At 38.6% G+C, this 24,898-nt stretch overlaps 1 pseudogene across 2 annotated transcripts in view; it reads left to right on the top strand.

Annotated features, from left to right (window-relative positions):
* LOC309621122 (melanoma-associated antigen B16 pseudogene) overlaps positions 1 to 24,898 on the top strand; it is a 416,880-nt pseudogene that overhangs the window by 30,109 nt on the left and 361,873 nt on the right. Inside the window, exon 3 of one of the 2 annotated variants that reach the window (XR_014249875.1) lies at positions 14,582 to 14,692. The product of XR_014249875.1 is annotated as a melanoma-associated antigen B16 pseudogene (transcript). Of the gene's footprint in view, positions 1 to 14,581; positions 23,191 to 24,898 lie in introns of those variants that run through there. The other variant, XR_014249876.1, reaches the window with a different exon arrangement.

Genomic DNA, 24,898 nt, shown 5'->3' on the forward strand with positions numbered 1-24,898 from the left:
CCCAGTCAAAATCTTGAAAGTACTTTTGTGAAATATGAAAAGATGGAAAGTTGATTCTAAAATTTATATAGAAGAGAAAAGTGGTAAGGAAAGTCAGGACTCTCGTAGAGAAGAATAAGGTGCAGAAATTTTCTGACTAGATGTGGCTTATTATAAAGCTGCGGTAATCAGGAATGTGTGGAATTGGTGCTTGGATAGAAAATAGACCAAATAGAATAGAAAGAGAACACAGAAACAGACCAACTCATATATGGGCACTCCATATATGAAAAAAAGGACAAGGAATATTTGCTGATCAGCAGGGAAGAATAGACTACTGAAGAATGTTTCTGGCTTAATTTGGAATCCATGGATAAAAAAATAAAAATTAGAAACAAGACAGGGATATCCTTTCTCACTACTCCTATTCAACATTGTTCTGTAAATCATAGCTCATTCAATAAGGCAAGAAAAAGAAGTAAAAGTATACAGTTTGGAAAGAAAGAAATAAGAATATGTCTATTTGCAGATGACATAATTGTCTATATAGAAAACATGAAAGCGTCTTAAAAACAAAACAACTCCTGGAACTGTAAGCAAATTTAGCAAGGTCTCAGAAACAAAGTCAATGTACAGTAGTAGTCAACTGCTTTTCTATATACCACCAATAAATAATTTGAATTTTAAATTAAGAAATCTGTACTTTTTAAAACAGCACCAAAAAAATGAAGTGCTTGGGTATAAATCTAACAAAATATGTGCAGGGTCTATATGTGAAAACTGCAAAACACTGAAGAAAGAAACCAAAGAAGATACACATAATTAGACAATCTGTGTTCATGGATTGGAAAACTTGATACAGTTAAAATGTCAACTCTTCCTAATGTGATCTAAAGATTTAATGCAATTTCAATGAAAGTCTCAGTAAGCTTCTTTTATAAAAAGATATCTATAAACTGATTCTGAAATTTACACAAAAAGGCAAAATTACTAGAATAGCCAAAACAATTCTGAAAAGGAAGAACAAAGCTAGAGAACTCACATTACCCAGTTTTATGATCTACTATAAGGCCACAGTAATCAAGGCAGCCTGGTATTGGCAAAAGCATAGACATAAAAATCATTTCCAGGTAAGTTTAGTTAATACATAAACTAAATATGTTATACAATGGAATATTACTCAGCCATAAAAAGAAACAAAATTGAGTTATTTGTAGTGAGGTGGATGGACCTAGAGTCTGTCATACAGAGTGAAGTAAGTCAGAAAGAGAAAAACAAATACCGTATGCCAACACATATATATGGAATCTAAAAAAAAAAAAATGGTCATGAAGAACCTAGGGGCAAGATGGGAATAAAGACGCAGACCTACTAGAGAATGGACTTGAGGATATGGGGGGGGAGGGTAAGCTGGGACAAAGTGAGAGAGTGGCATGGACATATATACACTACCAAATGTAGAATAGATAGCTAGTGGGAAGCAGCCGCATAGCACAGGGAGATCAGCTCTGTGCTTTGTGACCACCTAGAGGGGTGGGATAGGGAGGGTGGGAGGGAGGGAGACGCAAGAGGGAAGAGATATGGGAATATATGTATATGTATAACTGATTGACTTTGTTATAAAGCAGAAACTAACACACCATTGTAAAGCAATTATACTACAATAAAGATGTTAAATAAATAAATAAATAAATAAATATGTATTAGTTTTTGATTTCTGCATAACAGGTTACCACAAACTTAGCAGCTTAAAATGACATCCATTTATTAGCTCACTTTCTGTAGTTCAGAAGTCCAGACACAGCATGGCTGGGCTCTCTGCTCAGAGTCACACACATACATCAGGCTAAAATCAAGATGTCAGTCAGGCTATGTTCTTATCTGGAGCTCCGTCATCTTCTAAGCTTATGAGGTTGTGGTGGAATTCAGTTTCTTGCAGTTTAGGCCTGGGTCCCTGTTTCCTCGCTGGCTGTCAGCAGATGGCAATTCTCAGCTCCTAAAGGCTGCCTACATTACTTGCTGTGTGTACCCTCCATCTTCAGAGCCAGCAATAGATAAGCTCCTTTGTATCAAATCCCTCTCACTTTTTGAATCTCTTACCAGGAAGAGTGCCATCCTGAGGCAGGAGATAGATGGCTCCAGGCTGGACATTTACAACTGGCCTCCTATTTCCTATTTACATTTCTTGAGGCGAGAAAAAGATGGGCTTCAGGCTGGACACTTACAACTAGCCTCCTGTTTGCATTTCCTGAGACAGGGGATAGGTGGGTTCCAGGTTAGATATTTACAACCAGCCTCCTGTTTGCTCTCTGAAATGGAAGTAACAACAGAAACAGGGTAAATAACCAGGCTTTGTCTCCTGTGGACACCTTAAGATAACAGTCATGGCAGGGACAGAGAGGGGCTAGACCCTGTTTGAGTAAAGGATCAAGAGGTCATATATTTCCCATCCCTGGGGTAAGGGAGACACTGCACATGCGCAGAAAGGCTCCTTGGGGGTCAAAAGTCAGGGGACAATGCCAGGCCATAATGAGTCTTGCTTCTCCCAGATGCCTTTGTGTTGAGATCCATCTTGGCTGAAGGGTGCATGCACACGTAGGGGGAGGGTCCTAAAACAAATTAGCCAGGGGTACAAAACAAGATGATTGGCCAGAAGGTAAACAAAGCCCCAGAAGAACTGGCCTATATAAATGACTTGACCGCCTCTTTACTGCGCTCCTCCTCATTAGGGAGGACGCCCACACCCTTTCTCTACGGGTGTGCATCTCTGCCTTGCTTCTGTCTTAACAAACTGTTTCTGTGTGCTCTCCCACTTGTTGTTGTGCTGTGTCTCTAATAATAAACTTTGTACCTGTTTTTACAGTTTTTGCCTCCATGAGAAATGCATTTTTCACTGGGGGCAAGAGCCAGGGGGTCTGGTGGCTAAGATTCCTGGTTTTCATTCAAGCTACCCAGGTTCAGTTCCTGGGTAGGGAATTAAGATCTTGCTTCAAGCAACCGCTCACTGCTGCCTCTCCGAGATAATCCCTTTTAAGGGTTCAACCGATTAAGTCAGACCCACAGGTATGAACTGACTTGTGTCATCCCAAAATTCATATGGTGAAGCCCTAACTCTCAGTGTGACTGTATTTGAAGATAGGGCCTTTAAGGAGATAACTAAGGATAAATGATTTATAAGGGTGGAGTCTTAATCTAATATGCCTGATGTCCTTATAAAAGGAAGAGATGCTGGAAAAGCATGTGCTCAGAGGAAAGGGCCATGTGAGAACACAGCTAGAAGGCAACCATCTGCAAGCCAGGAAGGGAGGCCCCGACAGAAACCAACCCTGGTGGCACACTGATCTTGGATTTCCAGCCTCCAGAACTGTGAGCAAATAAATTTCTGTTGTTTAACCCACCAAGTCAGTGGTATTCTGTTATGGCAGCCTGAGCAGACTAATATATCTGCTAAGAATAATCTCCTTTTCTTTGAGTAAATTGTGCCATATAAGATAAACTAATCATGGAGTTGATATCTCATTGTATTCACAAGTCTCTCCCACACAAGATGTGTGGATTATAGAAGGGTGTGGATCATTAGGTGTCGTTTTTTAGTCTGTCTATTACAGCTTATAGCAAAAAAAAAATATGGAAGCAACTCAAATGTCCATCAATAGGAGGATGAATAAACAAAGTATGGTACATTCATACAACAAGTTACTACTCAGCAATGAAATGGAAGAAGTGTTGATGCACACAACAGCTTGGATAAGTGCTGAGTGAAAGAAGCCAGTCTCAAAAGTTATACACTGTATGATTATATATACATACAATATGTAATTATATATGTATATATATATGCATATATATGATATATAATCACATATAACCATATATATATATATATATATGTGGCATGGCATTCAGAAAAAGACAAAACTATAAGGATGGAGAATAGATCAACGATTGTCAGGGGTTTGGGTGGGAAACTATTTGACTACAGATAGGCTGTGTGAAAAAGTTTTCTGGGGGCATGGGACTGTTTTCAACCCTGATTATGATGGTAGTTACGCAAATCTAAACATGTGTTAAAACTCATAGACCTGTACAACAAAAAATCAATTTTACTGCATGATTATTTAAAAATAATAAAAATAATTTACCTCTAAGGATATCTTATAAATTCCATGAAGTGACAAAATGAAACATTTTGTAACTTTTAAATTTATTGATAATAAAAAGTAAAACTTTATAGCTACAATCTTGACACTTGAATTATTAAAATTCAGAAAATATTTAGAGATGTAGAGCCATTGGATTAATAATTTAAATTTTTTTTACAACCAAAATGCTAAATTTTCAGATGAATTCCTCAGGAGATTGTGGCCATTCCAAGCTACATTAAAATGTGGTCAACTTTACCACTCCAGAAAAGGGTCTCGACTTGTATCACATTTTACCGAATCACACCTGGAACTCCTTGTTGCAATGTGTTAATCCACCAAAGCAGTCATACTATTGTCTATTACTCTTTTAGTTTCACCATCACATCTTTACTCCACACAGAGGTACATTTTATTTCAATGCCTATGTCAGATTGATAACCGGAAGTGATATGTCACTCTAAAATGAGGAAAGCTGTCCACAAGCAGTTGCTCGAGAAACTAAAAATACATTTTCACAGCTGACGTGTTAATGGGGAAATTAACTCTGCCAGCAACGTGAAATGAGAAACTCAAGGCATTTTGAGCATTTGAGAGGCAGCTGATCTCCATTTCACTGGTATTTACCCTTGCTGCGCTGGGACCTCTGGCTGGGGACCAGCCTGCGACCTCTACTGTGACTGTAAGGCCCCCAGTCCATCTCTGTGCTGAGGGCAGAAGACTGGAGGAACCAGCAGGGCTTTCAAGATACATCCTTCTTCCTACCTCCCGCGGAGAGAGAAAACAGCGCTTTTCTGTGAGGGGAAAACCTGCTACTCTATGCACGAATGAGCTAGATGTTGTCAGTAAAGCCTTCGGAAAGAAGGAAGCCTAAAAATAATAACCAGCTCACTTGGCAGATTTCCCAAGATATTAAAGCAGCATCCTCAGTTTCAAGGCCACCGTCTCCACCGATTTCTCCCGAAGTTCACTAGGTCAGGGACCTCTAGTGCCCGGAGGAGCCGGTCAGGGAGGAGGAATGTGGGGGGAGAGTGAGGAAATGGCTACAGGACTCGAAGATACGAAGATACACGGGATAAGAGGCTCAGCCTTGCCTTCGAGTTACTACGGCTCTTTCTTCTTGGTCCTGAGTTATCCTTTTTGTCTATTTTCATTGATTGAATAATGGCATCCTTGCAAAAATTCACTCCACCCGTTGCTCCGTGATCACAGAAGGGCAGATGTATCGTAACTGGATCTTCATTCCTGTCTGAGGTGGAGCACGTCACCGCTTTCAGAGTAAATGAAGAGGATATACTGAATTCAGAGCAAGAGTCTCCTGTAAATGAGCACACCGTAGTCTGGAGCATCGCCTAAGTGTAGACTGAGTGTAAATGGCCTTCGGTGGAGTATGTAAATAATTCATTAGGCAGGAAATGAGAATCGGCCATTTTACTATTAGAAACATAGTGAGATTCTTTTTTTCTTTATAAGAAAGCTTTTCATGACAGAGGAGAATCAATCATCTGATCAAATGCCTTTTCGGCCTTTTGAAACAGCAGAGTGCTAATGCATTTTCCCTTCTTCCTCTTCATAAATGTGAATTCTTATTACACACACTCTATTGTTGGTAAAGAGAAACTATCAGTCTGGCTTCAGAGTGAGCAGGACACTCTCGGAGGTTCATTAGAAGTATAGCAGATTATTATATATATTATATACACTAATTATATATATGGTAGATCATATATAGTATATACGGTATGGCATATATAGTATATACTCTGACCTTATGTGCAACAACTTAACCCCTTCTCTCAATATTTTTAAAAAGAATTTTAAAGTCCAATACTTCAAGAGTAGGATTCTAATTCATTACAATGAAGGATTTTTTTTTTCAGAGTATCTGAACTGGCAAATCTGTACTTGAGCAGCATCGACCTTCTGAACTCTTTCTCTAGTCTCTCCAACCAAAAAACAGGAGTTTCCCTAAAATTCCCTGAGATTAATTATCATATAGGCATACACACACACACCTGTATTTGTTGTATTAACACTTTTCGAATTTAAATCATTCCCAGAAGGGAAGGTTCAGTTACTTAATAATCAGTTATTATTCCTTTAACCTTGATTGGGAGGAAAAGGGGAGAAAGTTAGACAGAGACAGAGGCAGAGGAATTAGGAAAAGTTGGTTCGAAAAAAAGAAATTTGAGACAGGGGCAGCAGGAAAGAATTTCCCTCTTTGGCCTACAGCGTTTACCGCAAGTGTTGCTGATAAAGCCTTAGATGAGAGATTTCTGGGGATTTGGGGCTGGGAAAGTCCTGAGGTGTCAGCACTTAACTCAGGTGTCTGTGATTCACAGGAGCCTCCTAGAATTATATTACAAGAAAAATGTAATGGTGTCTGTCTTGGATTTTGTGATTTTTACCATTTTCTTTGTGTTGTTCTATACATTCCACAATGTAGAAATTATTCAAATATTAAATACTGTTAAAATGATCATTCACACAATTTTAGGTGTTATCATAGATTCAACTCTGGCTCCAAGCAGGGCTCACCGTTTAATGAGTTACTCCTCAGAATTGTTAGCACCTTAAAAAATAGCACATTGATTTTTCATGATTATATAAATAATATTATTAGGGAACTTAGATAAGCTAGAGGAGTGAGAACAGATTTAAAGGATGTACCTATGACTTTATTGTTCCAATATCCACAGTTAACCAACGTTAATACTTTATATATTTTCATATTTTTATTATAGAACTAATGATGATAATAATAATAATGGTTAAGTGTTTTCTTTGTGCCAGACCAGTCTTAAGTATTAAATGTATTAACTAATTTACTGTTTACCCAACCCCACTTGTATGTATATCATTACCTCCATTTTACAAGTGGGGAATCAGAAGCCTTGCACAATTGGGTAACTTGGCTAAGGTCCTGTAGTTAGAAATACAGCCGGGATTTGGGCCCAGGGGGCGTGGCTTCAGAGTCTCACTGTTTAACCACTCTAAGCTGCCTTAAATGCGTGCGTGCGTGCGTGCGTGTGTGTGAGTGTGTGTATATCTTGGGTGACTCATGGATTTAACCAATATACAACTTAAGGCTTGTAGCCCAAAGCTGCTTGAAAACCAGTCAAAAGGGTAAGTTGGGTAATCTTCCCTTGTCACCATATGGACATTTTGACAGATTCTATGACTTATTTGCATCTTCTCACCAAGAAAACCTCTCAATAGAAAGCCCCAACACTTACCGTCTGCTGGGTTAAAATTGTTCTCCTGTCTATACATCCCTAACCAAACCTGGATTTTATGTACCCATCTAAACAGAGAAAGTTGTATTTCAATTTTGTATTTCTTTCATTGTATTTAATTTTGAGCATCTTGCCATGTGATTGCATTTTTTGTGTGTGGTTAGTGTGACTAAGGAACTGAATTTTTAATTTTATTTATATTTTTTCCAGCTTTATTGAGATATGATTGACGTATAACATTGTATAGGTTTAAGATGTACAGTGTGTTGACTTGATACAATTATATATTGTAAAATGATTATACAGCATAGCATTAGCTTACTCCTCCATCACATCACATAATTACCATTTCTTTTTCTGTGATGAGAACATGTAAAAGCTACTCTCTTAGCAACCTTCAAGCATATAATACAGTATTATTAACTATAATCACCATGGTGTACATTAGATCCCCAGAACTTACTCATCTTATAACTGGAAGTTTGTACTCTTTGACCAACATCTGTCCATTTCCTCCACCCCTCAGCAACTGGTAACCACCATTCTAGTCTCTATTTCTATTAATTGGGTTCTTTTATCATATAGTATTTATCTTTCTCTGTCTGACTTACCTCACTTAGCATACTGTCCTCAAGGTCTATCCATGCTAGATACCGTACACCTTAAACCATACACAAAAATCAACTCAAAATGGTTTGAAGACTTGAACTTAAGACCTGAAACCATAAAACCCAAAAAATAAACATAGGAGAAAAGGTCCTTGACACTGGTCTTGGCAGTGATTTTTTGGATCGTCAAAAGGCAACAAAAGCAAAAATAAGTGGGACTACATCAAACTAAAAACCTCCTTCTCAGCAAAGAGAACCAACAACAAAATCAAAATTCCATTCCTATGAAATGAGAGAAAATATTTGCAAATTATATATCTGATAAGGGGTTGGTTAGTATCCAAAACATATACTTGTACCACCTGATAGCCAAAAATTAAACAGTCTAATCAAAAAATGAGCAGAGGTACAGAATAGACATTTTTCCATAGAAGATGTACAAATGGCTAAGAGCTACATGAAAAGGTGCTCTACATCATTAATCATCATGGAAATACAAATCAAAATCAGAATGAGATATCACCTCACATTTGTTGAAATGACTATCTTCAAAAAGACAGGAGTTAACAAGTATTGGTGAGGATGTGGAAAAAGGGAACCCTAGTGCACTATTGATGAAAATGTATATCAGGCAGCCACTATGGAAAATATTATGGAGGTTCCTCAAAAAATTAAAAATAGAACTAACTATATGATCCAGCAATCTCTCTTCTGGGTACATATCCAAAGGAAATGAAACTAAGATCTCAAAGAGATATCTGAACTCCCAAGTTCATTACAGCATTTTCCATAAGAAAAGCATTTTTCCAAGATACGGGGAAAAAACCCTAAGTTTCTATCAACAATGAATGGATAAAGAAGACATGATTTTATTTATGCATATATATATATAATTTATATATTTCAATTATATATTTTATTTATATATGTTATATATATAATATGTGTATATATATATAATATATATATATTTTATATATATATATATATAATAACATCAGCAAGTGTGATGCCTCCCGCTTTGTTCGTCTTTCTCAAGATTGCTTTAGCTATGCAGGATCTTTTGTGGTTCCATAATAATTTCAGAACTGCTTTTTCTATGTGAAAAATGCCATTGGCATTTTTTTTTTATTGGAGTATAATTGCTTTACAGTGTTGTGTTAGTTTCTGCTGTACAGTGAAGTGAATCAGCTATATGTATACATATATCCCCTCCCTCTTCGACCTCCCCCCCCCATCTCACCCATCTAGGTCATCACAGAGCACCGAGCTGAGCTCCCTGTGCTATACAGCAGGTTCCCACTAGCTATCTATTTTACACATGGTAGTGTATTTATGTCAAACCTAATCTCCCAATTCAGCCCACCCTCCCCTTCCCCGCTGTGTCCACACGTCCATTCTCTACGTCTGCCTTTCTATTCCTGCCCTGCAAATAGATTCATGTGTACCATTTTTCTAGATTCCATATATATGTGTTAGCATACGGTATTTGTTTTTCTCTTTCTGACTTACTTCACTCTGTATGACAGACTCTAGGTCCATCCACGTCGGATAAAGAAGATGTGGTACACATATATAATAGAATATTACTCACCCATAAAAAGAAATGAAATTGGGCCATTGGAATTTTTATAAGGATTGCATTGAATCTGTAGATGGCTTTGGATATTATGGGCATTTTAACAATATTAATTCTTCCAATCCATGAGCGTGAAGTATCTTTCCATTTATTTGTGCCTTCTTCAATTTCTTTCATCAATGTCTTATGGTTTTCAGTGTACAAATCTTTCACCTCTTCAGTTAAATTTATTCCTAAGTATTTTATTCTTTTTGATACTATTGTAAATGGATTTGTTGACTTAATTTCTCTTTCTGATAGATCACTGTTAGCATACAGAAACACAGCTGATTTATTTCCTTCCCATCACCAGATCCTTCCTTATGTCACCAGGGTTTTGGCAATACCTGTGTCCCTCTAAGGCCATGCCTCATTTCTGATAGCCGCTAGTGTGCATGACTAGTTCTTACCAGACTCTCCTAACACCCTTTCTTCTCTGTGCCACCTCAGGCATAAGAAGTAATGCCTCTCAGCTGACATTAGTCTTTGGGGACTTCATAATTGCTTGTTTGTTCTTTAAACCTGCCCAAACCTATGAAAATTGTCCATTCATTATGTTAAATTTGACCATTTGATGGAGGCTTTTCTCTACTTCTGGACGCCTATCTGATACTCTCATTTATCCAACGGTTCTTATAAAGAAATGTATGGTATAAGCTATGCAAATAGAGTTATCATTAGTAGAATGTAGGCTTTAAAATATTCACTAATAACTGTCACAGAGAGAATACAGCAAATGCATTTAGTAAGAATTTTTTCAAGGGGAGTAGACCCAGAACCTTCTATCTATACATTCCCTACCCTCTATCTTCAAGGGATCACCTACAGCCAGACATTCTAAATTCTGAAGCCCTGAGATCAGCTTTACATTTAATTTCTTTTCACCCACATGAACAGCCAGTTGCCAAGTCTAGCCATATTTTCTGTGGCAGTGCTAGATTTCATGCAAAGCTCCTTGTCCAAGTCCTGACTCTGGCTTTCTCTAAACCACGATATAATTTAAAATTATTTTCCATTTGCCATTTTAGATATTTTGCATTGTCACTCACAGAAATTCAGGAGCACCCCAGGGTTGGATATAAACTTGTAACCTTCAACATTTCTGCCTACAAAGTGTCAATAACATATTTGTCCTTATCTCTCTTTATCTTTTTACCCTGAAAATTCTGTTTTTGTTAATCCCTTGAAATGAGGTCCCCCTTTTAAACCTAACAACCTTTGAATAAATCATTCCAAACTTATGGGTACAATCCTCAATTCTTTTTTTTTTTTTTTTTTTTGGCTGCGTTGGGTCTTCGTTGCTGCGTGCGGGCTTTCTCTAGTTGCGGCGAGCGGGGGCTACTCTTCATTGTGGTGCGCGGGCTTCTCATTGTGGTGGCTCCTCTTGTTGCAGAGCACGGGTTCTAGGCGCACGGGCTTCAGTAGTTGTGGCATGTGGGCTCAGTAGTTGTGGCTTGTGGGCTCTAGAGCACAGGCTCAGTAGTTGTGGTGCATGGGCTTAGTTGCTCCGCGGCATGTGGGATCTTCCCGGACCAGGGCTCGAACCCATGTCCCCTGCATTGGCAGGTGGATTCTTAACTACCGCCAGGGAACTCCCCAATCCTGAATTCTTGACCAGAAATCATCTTCATCAGTTCCTATATAGCATACATTTCTATAGAATCATAGACTGTAGAATACTTTGGAAAAATTAATGGTAGTTTAGTCTAACCATTAACTTTTTACTGTTTTCCCATTTAGCTTTCTTCAATCAGTGTCAATTTTACCAACCAGAAGAACTGTTTCTCTATGTACAGCTTGCTGACCAGGGCTACCTGTGAAGGACACTGCCTTTGAGGATAGGAATAAGAGGAGGAAGTAGCCAAGACCTGCTGCATGCTAAACGGGGTGTCACTATTTATAGTTTTCATTCCAGAGTGCTGTACCCCCCAAAATGAGCCAAAATTGGGGAATCAGGAGAATAGTGTAGAAGTCTGGGCATAAAATTCAAGAATGTATCTTTAAGGAGTTAAGCACAGGCAGGAAGAAAGCAGCAAAAAGGGAAATGAAATATAGTGTGTGTGATGGATAAAATCCTCTATCCTGTATATTGCCCTGGTGTGCCTCACTGACAGTGGGTGGGACTATAAAGGGGCCGTCTTTTCATTTGGCTGTCCTGTGAGGTGCTTCTGTGTCAGTGCTTCTTCAGAAGCGGGAGGGGTTTATAGGCTGTCACCCCATGGGACATCGGCAGAAGACCTCAGGAGTCCAGAATGGCCTGAGCATCCCTTCCTGTGTCTTGGCATCCCTTCACTAATGACTGGGGTAGGCAGGTTGCTAAGAGAAGCAGAGAGCTGAACAGCTATCTGTGAAAGATCTGAGTTAAAGTCCCTCAGGATTTAACTGAAAGGAGGCAAACTAGCCTTATGAAAGAGAGAGGTAGAGGGAGAGAGAGAGGGGAAGAAAGAGAGAGGGAGGGAGGAAGGAAGGAAAGAAGGAAGGAAGGGAGGAGAAAAAGGAAGAGGGAGGAACGAAGGAAGGAAGGGAGGAAGGAAAAAAAGAAGGCAGGGAGGGAGGGAGAGAAAGAAAACTAGAGTACAGAATAGGCAACCAGAGCAGAAGCCACTGTGTGTCTGGGAAACTCAAATGTAGGGAGCCTGCAGCTTCGGGCACCCTTGGTACATCAGATACGAGGATTAAAGAGGCAATATATTTTGCCAGACCTGGGTATGAAGCTAATAGGTTACCAGCTGTGGTCAAAATCTAGTCAAGATCAGAAACTAGATGTGGCTGAGCATACAATTTGAGCAATCTCAGTGTGTGCAGCTGAGTGAAACTCTGATAAGAGAGGGATTAACACTCCCTATTAAGCTGAGGAGCACACAGTGAATAGAATGATTATTGGTCAATATTCATTGGTAACCCAAAAGAGTACTAGCAATTTAATCACAGTGCGAATTCTCATTAATTTTTGGTGACTTACAAAAAAGCACCCTTAAGGGAACTTTTCATTCTTCCTATTTTCCACTTGCATTTCACAGTTTGTCTTTGGGCATATCAAGGTTGGGAATCCCCAAATGTTTCTCTTTGGAAAGAATTTGAGTGGCTCTGGACAGATGGAAAATGGACCATCTGGTGTTATCACTGCATGCGTTGTTAAGTCTAGATAACATAGTGATTGGCCAACTGCCCAGATAACACCACCAATTCTCTGGATTTACTGATTTTTTTTTTTCCCAAGAACTACTCTTCATCATGGGAATTTATTTTCAAGCAGAACATTGTTCTGATTTGCTCAGAAGAAGAAAAACAAATTTAAAAGAATGAAAGAGCAAGATTTTAAAATGCAGTATTTATTTTTTACTGCATGTCTCTGACTAACCTTTTAGTTTCCTAGAATTGTTAAAGTCAGCAACAGTGGGACCTTAACAGGATCAAACCTTATAGAATGATCCAAATACTATACACTTGAGTGAATGTGGTATATCTTTTTTTTTTTTTTCTATTTGGTATATATTTTTCCAAACAAGGAGATTCCTTTTGCAAGGCTGTCATAGTGGAATTCTCACTAGATGCCGTAACATACTAGAAAAATTTTTTCCTTTACTCTCTTTTTTATAATTTATTTATTTTATTCATTTATTTTTGGCTGCGTTGGGTCTTTGTTGCTGCGCGCAGGCTTTCTCTAGTTGTGGCAAGTGGAGGCTACTCTTCCTTGCGGTGCGCGGGCTTCTCATTGCGGTGTCTTCTCTTGTTGTGGAGCACAGACTCTAGAGCGCAGGCTCTGTAGTTGAGGCGCACGGGCTTAGTTGCTCCGCGGCATGTGGGATCTTCCCGGACTAGGGCTCGAACCTGTGTCTCCTGCATTGGCAGGCGGATTCTTAACCACTGCACCACCAGGGAAGCCCTTCCTTTACTTTCTTACCTGCTGAGTCCTCAAGAGGTATAAAAAATAAATAGCTACAAGTACAGCAAAAAAGAAGTCTAATGATTCCAGAAAGGGTATCACTAATTGGACTACTGTTGTCAAGTCACCTTTAAAGAAATGTTTGCACAGTGACCTACAGGCACTTTGTGCCTTGAAAGAAACAGGTCTTCTGACCCTAATACATTGCTGAACCTGACATTTAAGAGATGACCTAAGTAGGATCCCAAATAAAAGACTCACCCAAGGACTTGTGGACAGAGACCATAACTTTCTTGTCCATTAAGTTTTCTGAATACTTAATATAGAGCTTGATATAGAGTAATAATTCCAAGAACAAAAGAACAAACTATTTTCCTATCTGACCCTACCTCTCTCCTAGATTTATTTTTTCTCTTTTATTTCTCTTGTTTAACAAACTTTTTATTTCATTTTATCATCATTTCTTTATCTTACTGTTTCTCCTGATATATATGGTCCCAAATTTCCTAGGTTTGACACCAACTTTTCTCTAGGTATGCTTCATCTGCCCATTTATGTTTGATGCATTTTTAGCACCCATAGGTAGCATACCCCTGGGCATGACAGGGTCCCAAACATACTCTTTTCTTCACATGTTCCTTGTAGCTTACTGCCCCCAACAATCAAAAATTCATGTGCCAGGAACCACCTTATCTAGATTCATGGTTCCTAAAGAAGATTTAGTTCTTGTGATATAATTGATTGAAGAAGATAAATTAAGGCTTATTTTCTGAAAATTGTCTTTTTTATGACATAACTTCTCAACTGAGGCTGGACAAATATGATTGAGGCCAACTTTGATATCCAATGCCATTTATTGGAATTGACTCCTAGAGCAGAACATGAAATGAGAAGTCAGCAACTCTTAATGGCCAACAATCTATGTCAGGGCATCTCCCATAGACTAAATGTGTCCATCCCACCCACGATTCATATATTAAATCCTAAAGCCCAGTGTGATGGTATTTGGAGGTGGGGCCTTTGGGAGGTGAGTAGGTCATGAGGGCCGAGCCCTCATGAATGGGGTTAGTACCATTATAAAAGAGAACCCAGAAATCTCCTTTGCCCTTTAGGACATATGAGGCTACAGTGAGAAGACTGCTGTCTATGAACCAGGAAGTGGGCTCCCACCGGACACTGAATCTGCCAGCACCTTGATCTTGGACTTCCTAGCCTTCAGAACAGTGAGAAATAAATTTCTGTTATTTATAAGCCACCCAATCTATGATATTTGTTATTGTAGCCTTAGAAGACTAAGATAGCACCCTTAATAATTTTTCTAATATTTCAGCCTAAATCATGTACGTGTTAGGGGTATGTGGTTTATGTTGATATAATGAGTTGCAGCCATCACAAACCAAACTATTTCCTTTTGACAGTTTCCTTAATCTCAACAGAGGTAGGTAAATTCAAATGCTTTTCCAAAAATGGTCGTATCTGGTGATGTGTTGCAAATAACGTAAAGGAGGAGTTGTAACAACAGATGCTTGATATAGAACTACCTGTTCCCTGAGTCATTTTGAGAAGGGGAAATCTTATTCCCTTAAGATTGAATTGCAAATTCAGGCTTCTTAGTCATGTATGTACGGGTAGCTTAGTGTGGGATTCACTCTTTTCTAATTTTTTCATTATCTACTAATCCCAGAAGATCAGTAGCAGTCTTACATCCATTTCTTTTTCCATACAGAAGGCTTTAGTATATACTGCGCGTAAGATAGCTAAGAAAATGACAGCTGTCCTCTTTCAAGTGAATGAGCTTTCCCCATAATTTTTTTCATTTTTAGAAAGATTATTCATGTCTTTGATCTTGAACAGTTTGAATCCATACGGTGTTTTCTCCACTTTTTGCATTCTGTACACACATAAGATTCCAAGCAATTCATTTTGTAATGTAATCAAATGAAGGTGGGTCACAAATGTCTTCAAATTGTCAACATGCTCAGTAGCTGATTCCACTCATTGGAAGCAGTACTTTCAAAATTGTGAACAAAACCAAAGTCATAATTACTCTAGCAAAATATTCTGATTTCCATGCATTAAACAAGTATTTCTTGAATGCCTATTCTACACAGGACCCTATGCTAAGTGATAATCCCTTTATTATGTCTGTGTGTGTGATGACAGATTAATTATTGGCTTTTTATTTCTTACAAAAGAGTACCAAGAGAGATTTGTCATCATTATTAGCTACAAAAGCATAGATAGTGAGGTAGTTGTGGAACCTATTGTTCCTGTTAAAATTGCAAGTGAGTCTCTGTCCTTTTGCATTTATATTCATCATATAGATAATATTTGTTTTGAGCAGTAGGCAGTTTACTTTATTATCCTCTGTCATTTTCTGACTGAACTCCATACCTTTAAGTAAACATCAGTGATAAAAAATGGTGGACTATGTTGATAATGTAGTGTGGGGGGGTGAACCGAGGTTTCTCTGCCTCTCTTAGACACATTGGATTTAGAGATCAGAGTGAAGCAATCTGGGCATGATGCCCTTCATTAATAGTTAATACAAGAAAACTTATAACATCCCCAGATCCGGGAAAGGGGAAAAAGTCTCTTAATATAAGAAGATGCTGTTTAGTTAGAAATCAGGTCAAAGTCAAAGTAGATAAGGAAGAAGAATTTCTTTTGTGACCCAGGTGGGAATATTTGAAAGGAAATTGTCTCCTGCAAGTTGAGATATGAATAATTTCAGGCATATTTTAAAGAAAAAGAAATAGAGTGGAAGCCTTTCACTATTTCAAACCCCATTCTTGGGACCAAAGGAAACCCCTCACCACTAACCCTCTGGGCAGAACCAGCAGTAACTGGGCAGTTCAAATGCCATTCACATTCATTGTAACCAAAGTGCCACATTTGCAAGTTTTAAGGGGCCAAATTGATTTCCTTAGGCTGAGATGATAGCCTGGAAGATTGGAGCAATTGAAAGCACAGAAAGCCAATTGCTGAATGAGAGAAGATGAGGGAAAGGAGTTGGAATGAGCAAGTTAGGAGCACTGAGAAAGATCATGTGTCTGCTTGAGGAGGCCTCTGGAGTGTCTTGGGAGGACCCTCCATTCCCATCCTTCACCCACGGCTCACGGCTCACAGTGACCCAGGCAGTATGGCGTGTCTCTGTGTGCAGTACAGCAGTGGTGCTAGACCCTTCCCCATCCACACCCCATCCCAAACTATTTGGTTTTGGAACAATTGTCTGATTCAGTTGTGACCCTCTTATGGCCTCATTAGAGTCAGTATATATTTTGATTCTAGGAAAAGCAGGCCAGACGGTACTGGAAATAGGTAGGAAGGGTCTCTCTACCCTTCTAAGCCATCTTCCTCTGTAGTCAGCTGAGCACCCAGATGGTGAATTCCAGGAAGTAGACCAAGCACTTCTTGTTGTCCCAAACCATTTGTTTTAAATGACGAGCCTACTCATTGTTCAAGCTGACAATCAATTCCAGTTTTATACCAATAAATAGTCTAAAGAGATGACCATCTGTCACCAACATTTTCTGAAATAGTCTACGCTCATTTTAAGTTTCCAGAAAAGTATCAAGTTAAGTATGAACAAAGCAAAATACTCTAAATGACTAGCTCCTTCTCAAATTCTGGTGGTACACACGCCCCTCCCCTAAACACACACACACAGACACACACACACATATGCACGCACGCACTATCAGTACTATATGCTGGGTAAGCATATCAAGCATGTGAATATGAGTGTGAGGGAACCAGGGCACAAACAAATATAATCGTAATCAGTGACTAATGTGATGGAAGAATACCTTCTCTAGACTTGAACTAGAGCACATACTCTTTACATCAGTAGTGTTCAACCTTGACTGCCCATTAGAATCACTTGGAAAATAGTTAAAAATCCGGATGCTAAGGACACAACCCAAACCATTAAATCAGAATCCCTGTGGGTTGGGTCCAATAGACAGAGTTTTATAACTCTGCAGGTGATTCCAATGTGCAGCCAAGTTTGAGAATCACTGCTTTAGAGGATCGTTTACAGCCTTATTGAGGACTATCTCTTCAATATCTTTTATTATATAGTTTATACCTCTATAACACACATAGATCTGACATAACACAGACCTCCAAAGATGCAAACTCACTTTGATAAGATATAAATTTGTGGCAGGTATGATTCTTTCCTAAGTCAGATGTTTTAATAGGGGCTGTGGTTCTAAGAGCACATGTCCTTTATCCACAAACTGCTCTCACAGGGTTAGGTGTTCTGATATGATGCATCCTTCCCGTGGTGCATATTAGCACATACAGTAAAAGTCCACAGAGGCAGGCGTCATTAGCAGGATGCTAGTGGAGTTGGGAGAAAAAATCAATGCGGCTCACTCACTGCCAGCATTGGGAGTATTTGATATTTAATATTCGCAGGAGTGCAATGCTGAAATGCCATTTTCTATTGATTTGGATTCCATGGAAAGGTGGCAGGGAGGCACAGCTGTCCTTGAAGAGCCCTCATAAACTCGTCAATGTGGTTTTCATGCCATTGTGGTATTTAGTGTTGTAACTGGTCTTAGTCATTTTATATTCCCAGATTCTGATGGGGGCAACATATGCCACTTATTACTGGAATAGAAAATAAGAGTTTAGCTCTATTCTTCAAGAACCTGTGCACTTCTGTAAAATCTTTATTTCCCAAATCCATACACTTCTGAAATCAGAATAACTCTGGCTGAGACACTGAATTCTCCCAGGTGCTCACTTTGCCAGTCATTTCCTATTGCTCTTAGCTCTTCCTCTCTCTTTTTTCTTTACTTCTTACTCCTTTAAGTTAGTGTTAGGAAGTAGAGAAAGGGAAAGGGAAGGTATAACAGTATAGTTCTTACTAACAGCTCTCTTGAACAGTCACCATATTAAAGTCTGTTTAGTACATAAAACACTGATAAATTAGAAATTAAACAGTGCCGCAAGCCTCTAGAATTTATATATTAAAAGTACTCAAATCCTTACACTAGTTAGTTTTAAGGAGTTCAACTTTTATTTTGGACCTACTTCTCATGACATGATTCAGAGTCTTAATAGATTATTGTATTAATTCAGTTTGGGGAACCATCTTCTCATAAAAAAATGTGTAAAACTGAGTCCATTCTCAAAATGAAAATGCTGACAAAGCTATATTTGTGGAAACATTTACTCTTTGACTTGTAAAAGGCTAAAGATGTTAAAATTGGGTTAGAACTTCGAAGTGTAAATGATCTTTGATCGGTGCAGGTGAAATTTAAGTCAAAACACAGAAGATGTTTCTCAAGTCCGTGTTCCTGGGCCCATAGAAGTTCTTGGAAGTTATGAAAGGTGGATTGATTCAATTACTTATTCAGAATTACTCACTGAATGCCTGTTGTTTTCTAAAAATTGACCTGGGCGTGAGGATTCAATATGTTTCCTGGACATTTCAAATAGAGAGAGGAAGAGAAATGTTTAAACAAATACACTCAGTTGGGACTGCAATGGCTATGTGTATGAGGATGCTATGGGACCATAGAAAAGGCTATGCCAAAGCTTTTGTGGGATACTCAACAATATCTTCTTTGGGAAGATTAGATTTGAATTGATTATTGAAATGTAAAGAAGTTCACAGAAAGGAAAGGGATGAAGGAATTACAGGGAGAGGATAAAGCATATGCAACTACAAACAATGGAAGGAGCTTGACAAGGACTTGACTCTCAGAGTGAAACTTGGGTATTGCAGGTCTAAGGGGCAGCCAGCACCTCAGGAATTAGGCTCAGGAGTCTGAACTTCGTTCATTTGGGAAATCACTGCAGGTTAAGGCATGGTCAGTTCTTCCATTTTTAAAGATAAATCTGACAGCCGCAGAGAGCTGGAGTAACCCAAGAGGGACAGACAGTTTAGGAGGCCAAAGCGACAGTCAAAGTGAGGACCTGAACAAGGCAGTGGCCCTTGGTGTAATGAGGATGTGACAGACCTAACAAATTTAGTAGACTGAGCACCTGCCTTGGAGCCCAGTTGCTGGGTTCTGATTCTGACTCTGCTGCTGACTGACCAGTTTTGAGTAAGTAACTCTCCCTCTCTGGGCCTCAGATCTGTCCTCTGTAAAATAAGGAACTTCTTTCAGCCCAGGTGATCTCCATGGTCTCATCAAACTTGCAAACACCTGGGTTTCTATGACCAGGCTGCAGAATAATGACCCATCGTGACTTGGGGGCACATACCCACTCAGAGTGGCAGAAGAAGGAGGGTTAAAAGCATGTCAGGAAGTTGTAGATCTCATCACTGGTTCTCCTTGAATTGCAGCAATCAGGGCTTCTGATACATGCAAGACTGCCAAGCTTCACTTCTCCTCAGCTTTGCCCTACTCCATTCACCCCAGTGTCAAACAGTGGGCCAATGCATCTTAATTCATTCCTTCTCCATGAAGTCCTTTACTGGCTACTCCATCTTTATTCATCTTTGTCCACTGGACTCCAACAAACTTCAAAATGCTCACATTGTAGCAAACATTTGTCATTTTTTGACTTCCCAGCACCCAATTATCCGCTTTAGTTTGGAGTAACTGTCCCTAACTGGAATCTTTGTGAAGGACAGGACCCAAACTCCCACTGAAAAGACCAAATAAGGAGAATCTCCTTTTTTCTGCCCCTGGCAACCAACACAACGCAACTTAACTGGTTAGAGAACGTGAATTTTGAGAGTGTCACAAATGTGAAGGAAAGGAACAATTAGATGTACAGCTATGGAAGCATCTGGCACAAGGGGCTGAGTTCAGCAGCAGTGAGAAAAGCTTGTATCATTTTATTCTTATACAAGCCTCCCAGTACTTTCATTTTCTGAGCTTGGTTCTCCAGACGTCCTGTCAGTTCTGTAAGCTGACAGATATCTTTGCCATACATTTATTTTCTGCTTAAGTAAGCCAAAGTCAGTTTCAGTTTGCAACACAAAACCCTGACAGATACATATCAGTTTTTAACTATGCAATTAGCCCTCTGTATCCATGGGTTCCACATCTGCAGATTCAACCAATTGCAGATGGAAAATACTTGAAAAAAAAAATCCAGAAAGTTCCAGAAGGCAAAACTTGAATTTGCTATACCCTGGCAACTATTTACATAGTATTTACATTGTATTTACAACTATTTACATAGCACTTACATTATATTAAGTTTTATTAGTAGTCTACAGATGATTTAAAGTGTATGGGAGGATGTGTATAGGTTGTATGCAAATGCTACACCATTTTATATAAGGGACTTGAACATCCACAGATTTTGGTATCTGCAGGGGTCCTGGAACCAATCCCCCATGGATACCAAGGGATGGCTGTACTCTTTTCAGGTTCTTTGGGTCTTGAATAACTATGTAATAAGGAATATAAGGGACAGAGACTATATGTTATATTTAAGGTGAATTTCATCATAATGCCCAGAACAGTATAGAATATACAGAGGTTTATCAGTTCATATTTGTCAGTATATAGATTTATTAATTAATTTTGTCAATTATTGATGTATGGAGTGAGGAATTTCCATTTGCGTATATCTGCAAGAACAACAATTGCAGATTAGATTTCATTTCTTTTAAATATTAGTCTTATTTGGTCTTATGACTCATGAAAGAAAAAATGAAAACCATTAGTTTATTTCTATAATTAATGGACTGAATTATTAATGGTAGTTATAGCACATCCTCCTCTAAAAACAAAGCAGCATTTTTATTTTTAAATAAATTTGATTACAGTGCTTTGTTTTTGTCTAGAAATGGGTATTTTATAAGCCACAAGTTAAAATGCAACTTCTATACAGGATGGTTTCCAATTTTCCTATGACCTCAATATAGAAACGCATTGTCAGGGAGACAATGAGGCCTAAAAATAGTTTCAAATATCTGAATGCACTCAGGGTAGCCTTTAAATGCTAGCTGTGGCTAAATTTCTCATCCTGATGTAAAATCCCCAGGTGGAAAAATCTCCCTTTATGTAAAAGGTTACTTCCTTATTTTTGTTACCTTTGTGTTATTCAGAATGTTTCAAAATAATCTATGCCAGTATATTGTATCCATATGTTAACATAACCCTAGTTCTGTCAAACAATCAAATGGATTTTCTGTACTTGATAAATCTCCTTTCAAATAAACGGAAAAAAATGAGTGCAAAAATACCTATCTTGGCCCAACTTGGGACATTTCTGAAGGGTTTTTCCCAGTGCCCAAGCTCCCAGTGGGAATGGTTGGGGTCTCCAAGATGGCACTGAAGCATGACTTTTCCCTCTACCTAATCCCTCTTCGTTCCCCTTCCTTCCCCAGCTGTTGATCCCCAGGGGACTCCTTACTAAACATCCTGTTTGCCAAACTCCATGTTACATTCTGCAGCCTGGGGAACCTAGTCCACTAAGCTTGTCCAAAATCAATGAGAGAGTAAATGGCAGAGCTAGAATTTTAAATTCATATCTGTTGATAACAAAGTCCATTTGGAAAATCTTTATACCAAATTATGACCAATTTGAGGTAATACTTCAACCAAAATTATTCAAGCTAATTCCCTGGTCCGAGAACTACCCGAAAGGCTTGTTTCTAGGAAACAGTCCAATAGATGTCTGCAGTTGGTGCTTAACGATTGGCTGGGATGATGAAAATACTGCTATTCAGTCAGTTATAGGACTGACAAGACTTTCCCAGATCTCAGAACAAGTGGCTTGAATCATCCATGGAGCAGCATAATGGATAGTTGTGCAATTGGCAGGCTCTTCTAAACGATGGATTCCCTTTTCAGCCTAGCAGGCTCCCTTATCCATCAATGGCTGCTCCTTTAAGTCCCACTCTCCTCTCCCATGCTTCACCCTTTTGGCATTCTAAACGATGCTTTATTTTACTTCTTAGCGTTTAACATTTATTTATTCATTTTGTTAATTTTCCTTCTCCCCAACTGAACTGTTTGTGCTATTCCCTGCTGTGTTCCCAGCACCTAGAGTAATGCCTGATGTGTATTAGACCCTAACTAACATTTGTTGAATAAGTGATTGAATGAATGGTCACATCTTCTTTGCAAGGAGTTCCACAGGCAGATTTGTTTCCCCCTATAAATTCCAAAGTATTTAGTGTAGAACTTAATTATAAGATCTGCCTCTTTATAACATAATCACATGTTTACTTAAATATCTCCCCATGAACTCATCTCCAATCTTTTCAATAGAGCTTTAAACTTCCAATCAAGTGTTCAAATGCATCAAATATCCTATCAGTTTCACCATTTTCTTGGATTTGTCTCTCCTTAAACATTCCATCCTTCTTCTCCAATCTGGACTAATTATTCTCTTGGCTTGCTTACAGCTGTCTTTCTGGAATTTCCCTTCAGCATCAGCCTCAGAGTTTCATTCACCACTTAACTGTGTTGTACCCCTATTTCCTACATTCCATTTCTTGCTCTTTCATCATTTACTTTCTAACTTTTGGTACGACAGATCCTCCAGTAATTTTCCTTATCTATTAGAGAGTGACCATTGACATTGTAAAATACCTTTATTCTATCCTCATATTTGATAATACGATTGGGTACAATACTTTAGGTTGGAAATAATTTGTCCTTAAAAATGTTAGGTGTTTCTTCATTATCCTCTCTTTAGTTCCAATGTTGCCAGTGAGGCATCCAATGCCATTCTGATCCGTGATTTTTGTTCTCATACACCCCCCCCGTTATATTTTAAGACTTTTCTCTTTATTATTGGTGTTTTATAATTGTGTGTGTGTTTGTTTCCTTTTAATTTTCTGGTCACTGAGTGGGCCCCTTCAATTCAAGCAATTGATGTCCTTTACTTCTGGAAAGTTTTCTGGATCAATTTTCTTTTATAATTCCCTGACATCTTTTTTTTTTTCTCCATTTCTTTGTTTCCTCAACTCTTGTTATTCAGATTTAATCATCCCAGATTTATCCCCTAATTTAAAAAATTTTCTTCATCCTATTTTGCAACTCTTTTTCTTCTATTTTGTGAAATACTTCCTTGATAATATCTTCTAAACATTTTTATTGACATTTTTATTCCATTTCTTGGTCTCTCAACTTTTTTTTAATTTGATGGCATTTATTACTTCTTCAATAGATTTAATATTTCCTTATTTTTCTAAAAATATTATTATTATTTTCTTTTCCCTGAATTGTTTTTAATAAATTTCTTCTTTATCTCTCCTTCCCTCCTTCTTTCCTCCCTCCATCTCTGCCCCCCCCCCCACACACACACTTTTCTTGTTAGAGGTTTTCCCAAGTATCAGAATCCTTGTTTGTCCATTTATATTTAGGAGTGAGATAAAAGTATGCTGATTGCATGGATGTGCCTTAAAAAATATCAGTCTTCACAAATTGGTGGATTAGGATTCCAGTCATTTCATCAGGGGCTCTATGAATGGCAGTATTTGTAGGCCTTTGCTCCTGGGCTAGTTAGGACCTATTTTATAGTTTCTCAGAGTAAATGCAGAAGGGAGCTTGTGGGGAGCAGTGGGTTCTCACCATTCTATTAACAGGTCTCACTTAATTCCCATGTTTTCACTATAACATCTCACTCCTGTTCTCAGTTGTGCCTGGTATCCTCAAATGCATATCCTCTCTGGTTTAACTCTGGAGAGAATAAATCTCTAGAACTAGAGTGCAGGGGTGGAGTAGTATCCACACTCTGTTGGCTAGGGCATTGGATTTGACAGTGCTGAATTAGAGCTGATTTCTGTGTTCCTGAAAAACAGTAAAGGATAAGGGAATCCTCCCTACCATTTTGTTATGGACAAGGGTTTACTGCAAAGAACCACCCTTCTCCGTACGACTTAGGTAAGATGCAAGAATGCTCCCCTTGTTTACCTATGACAAGGCCAGGCACACACTCTCCAAATTCTCAAATTCTCATTCTTTGTCTCATAAATGATTAGCAGAACTGCTTATTCCTCCCCTTTGTCAATCAGAACAAAATGCTTGTTAACCAAACTGTTGGTTGGTCCCTGGACTTTGACCCACCCTCAGTCTGAGCTAGATACAGCCCCTCCTTAACAACATCTCCTGAGAATAGGCTGGACTCAGAATAAAGCATTCCCTGATCTGTTTGACTGCCACTTTTTCTTCCCTCTTCCCCATTCCCAATTTGTTTACTCCTCTCTATAGAAGAAAAGCTCCTTTTGCCAAGTTCTCAAGATGCTTACAGACTTAATGGTCAGAACATTCTATTTGCAACAATCTCTTTGCAATAGTCCTTTTGAATAAAGTGTTTCCTTACCAAGTCTGGATTTATTTGGATTTGTTTTCTATTTGACAGGTATAAGGTCAAATTGTCCCTTTTACAAACATACAACCGATTATTTTATTTTTTCTAATTAATTTTTTTATTGGAGTATAGTTGATTTACAATGTTGTGTTAGTTTCTGCTGTACAGCAAAGTGAGTCAGTTAT

This window comes from Balaenoptera borealis (genome assembly GCF_965194805.1).
Source record: "Balaenoptera borealis genome assembly, chromosome: X".
In the NCBI taxonomy this organism is placed as follows: domain Eukaryota; kingdom Metazoa; phylum Chordata; class Mammalia; order Artiodactyla; family Balaenopteridae; genus Balaenoptera; species Balaenoptera borealis.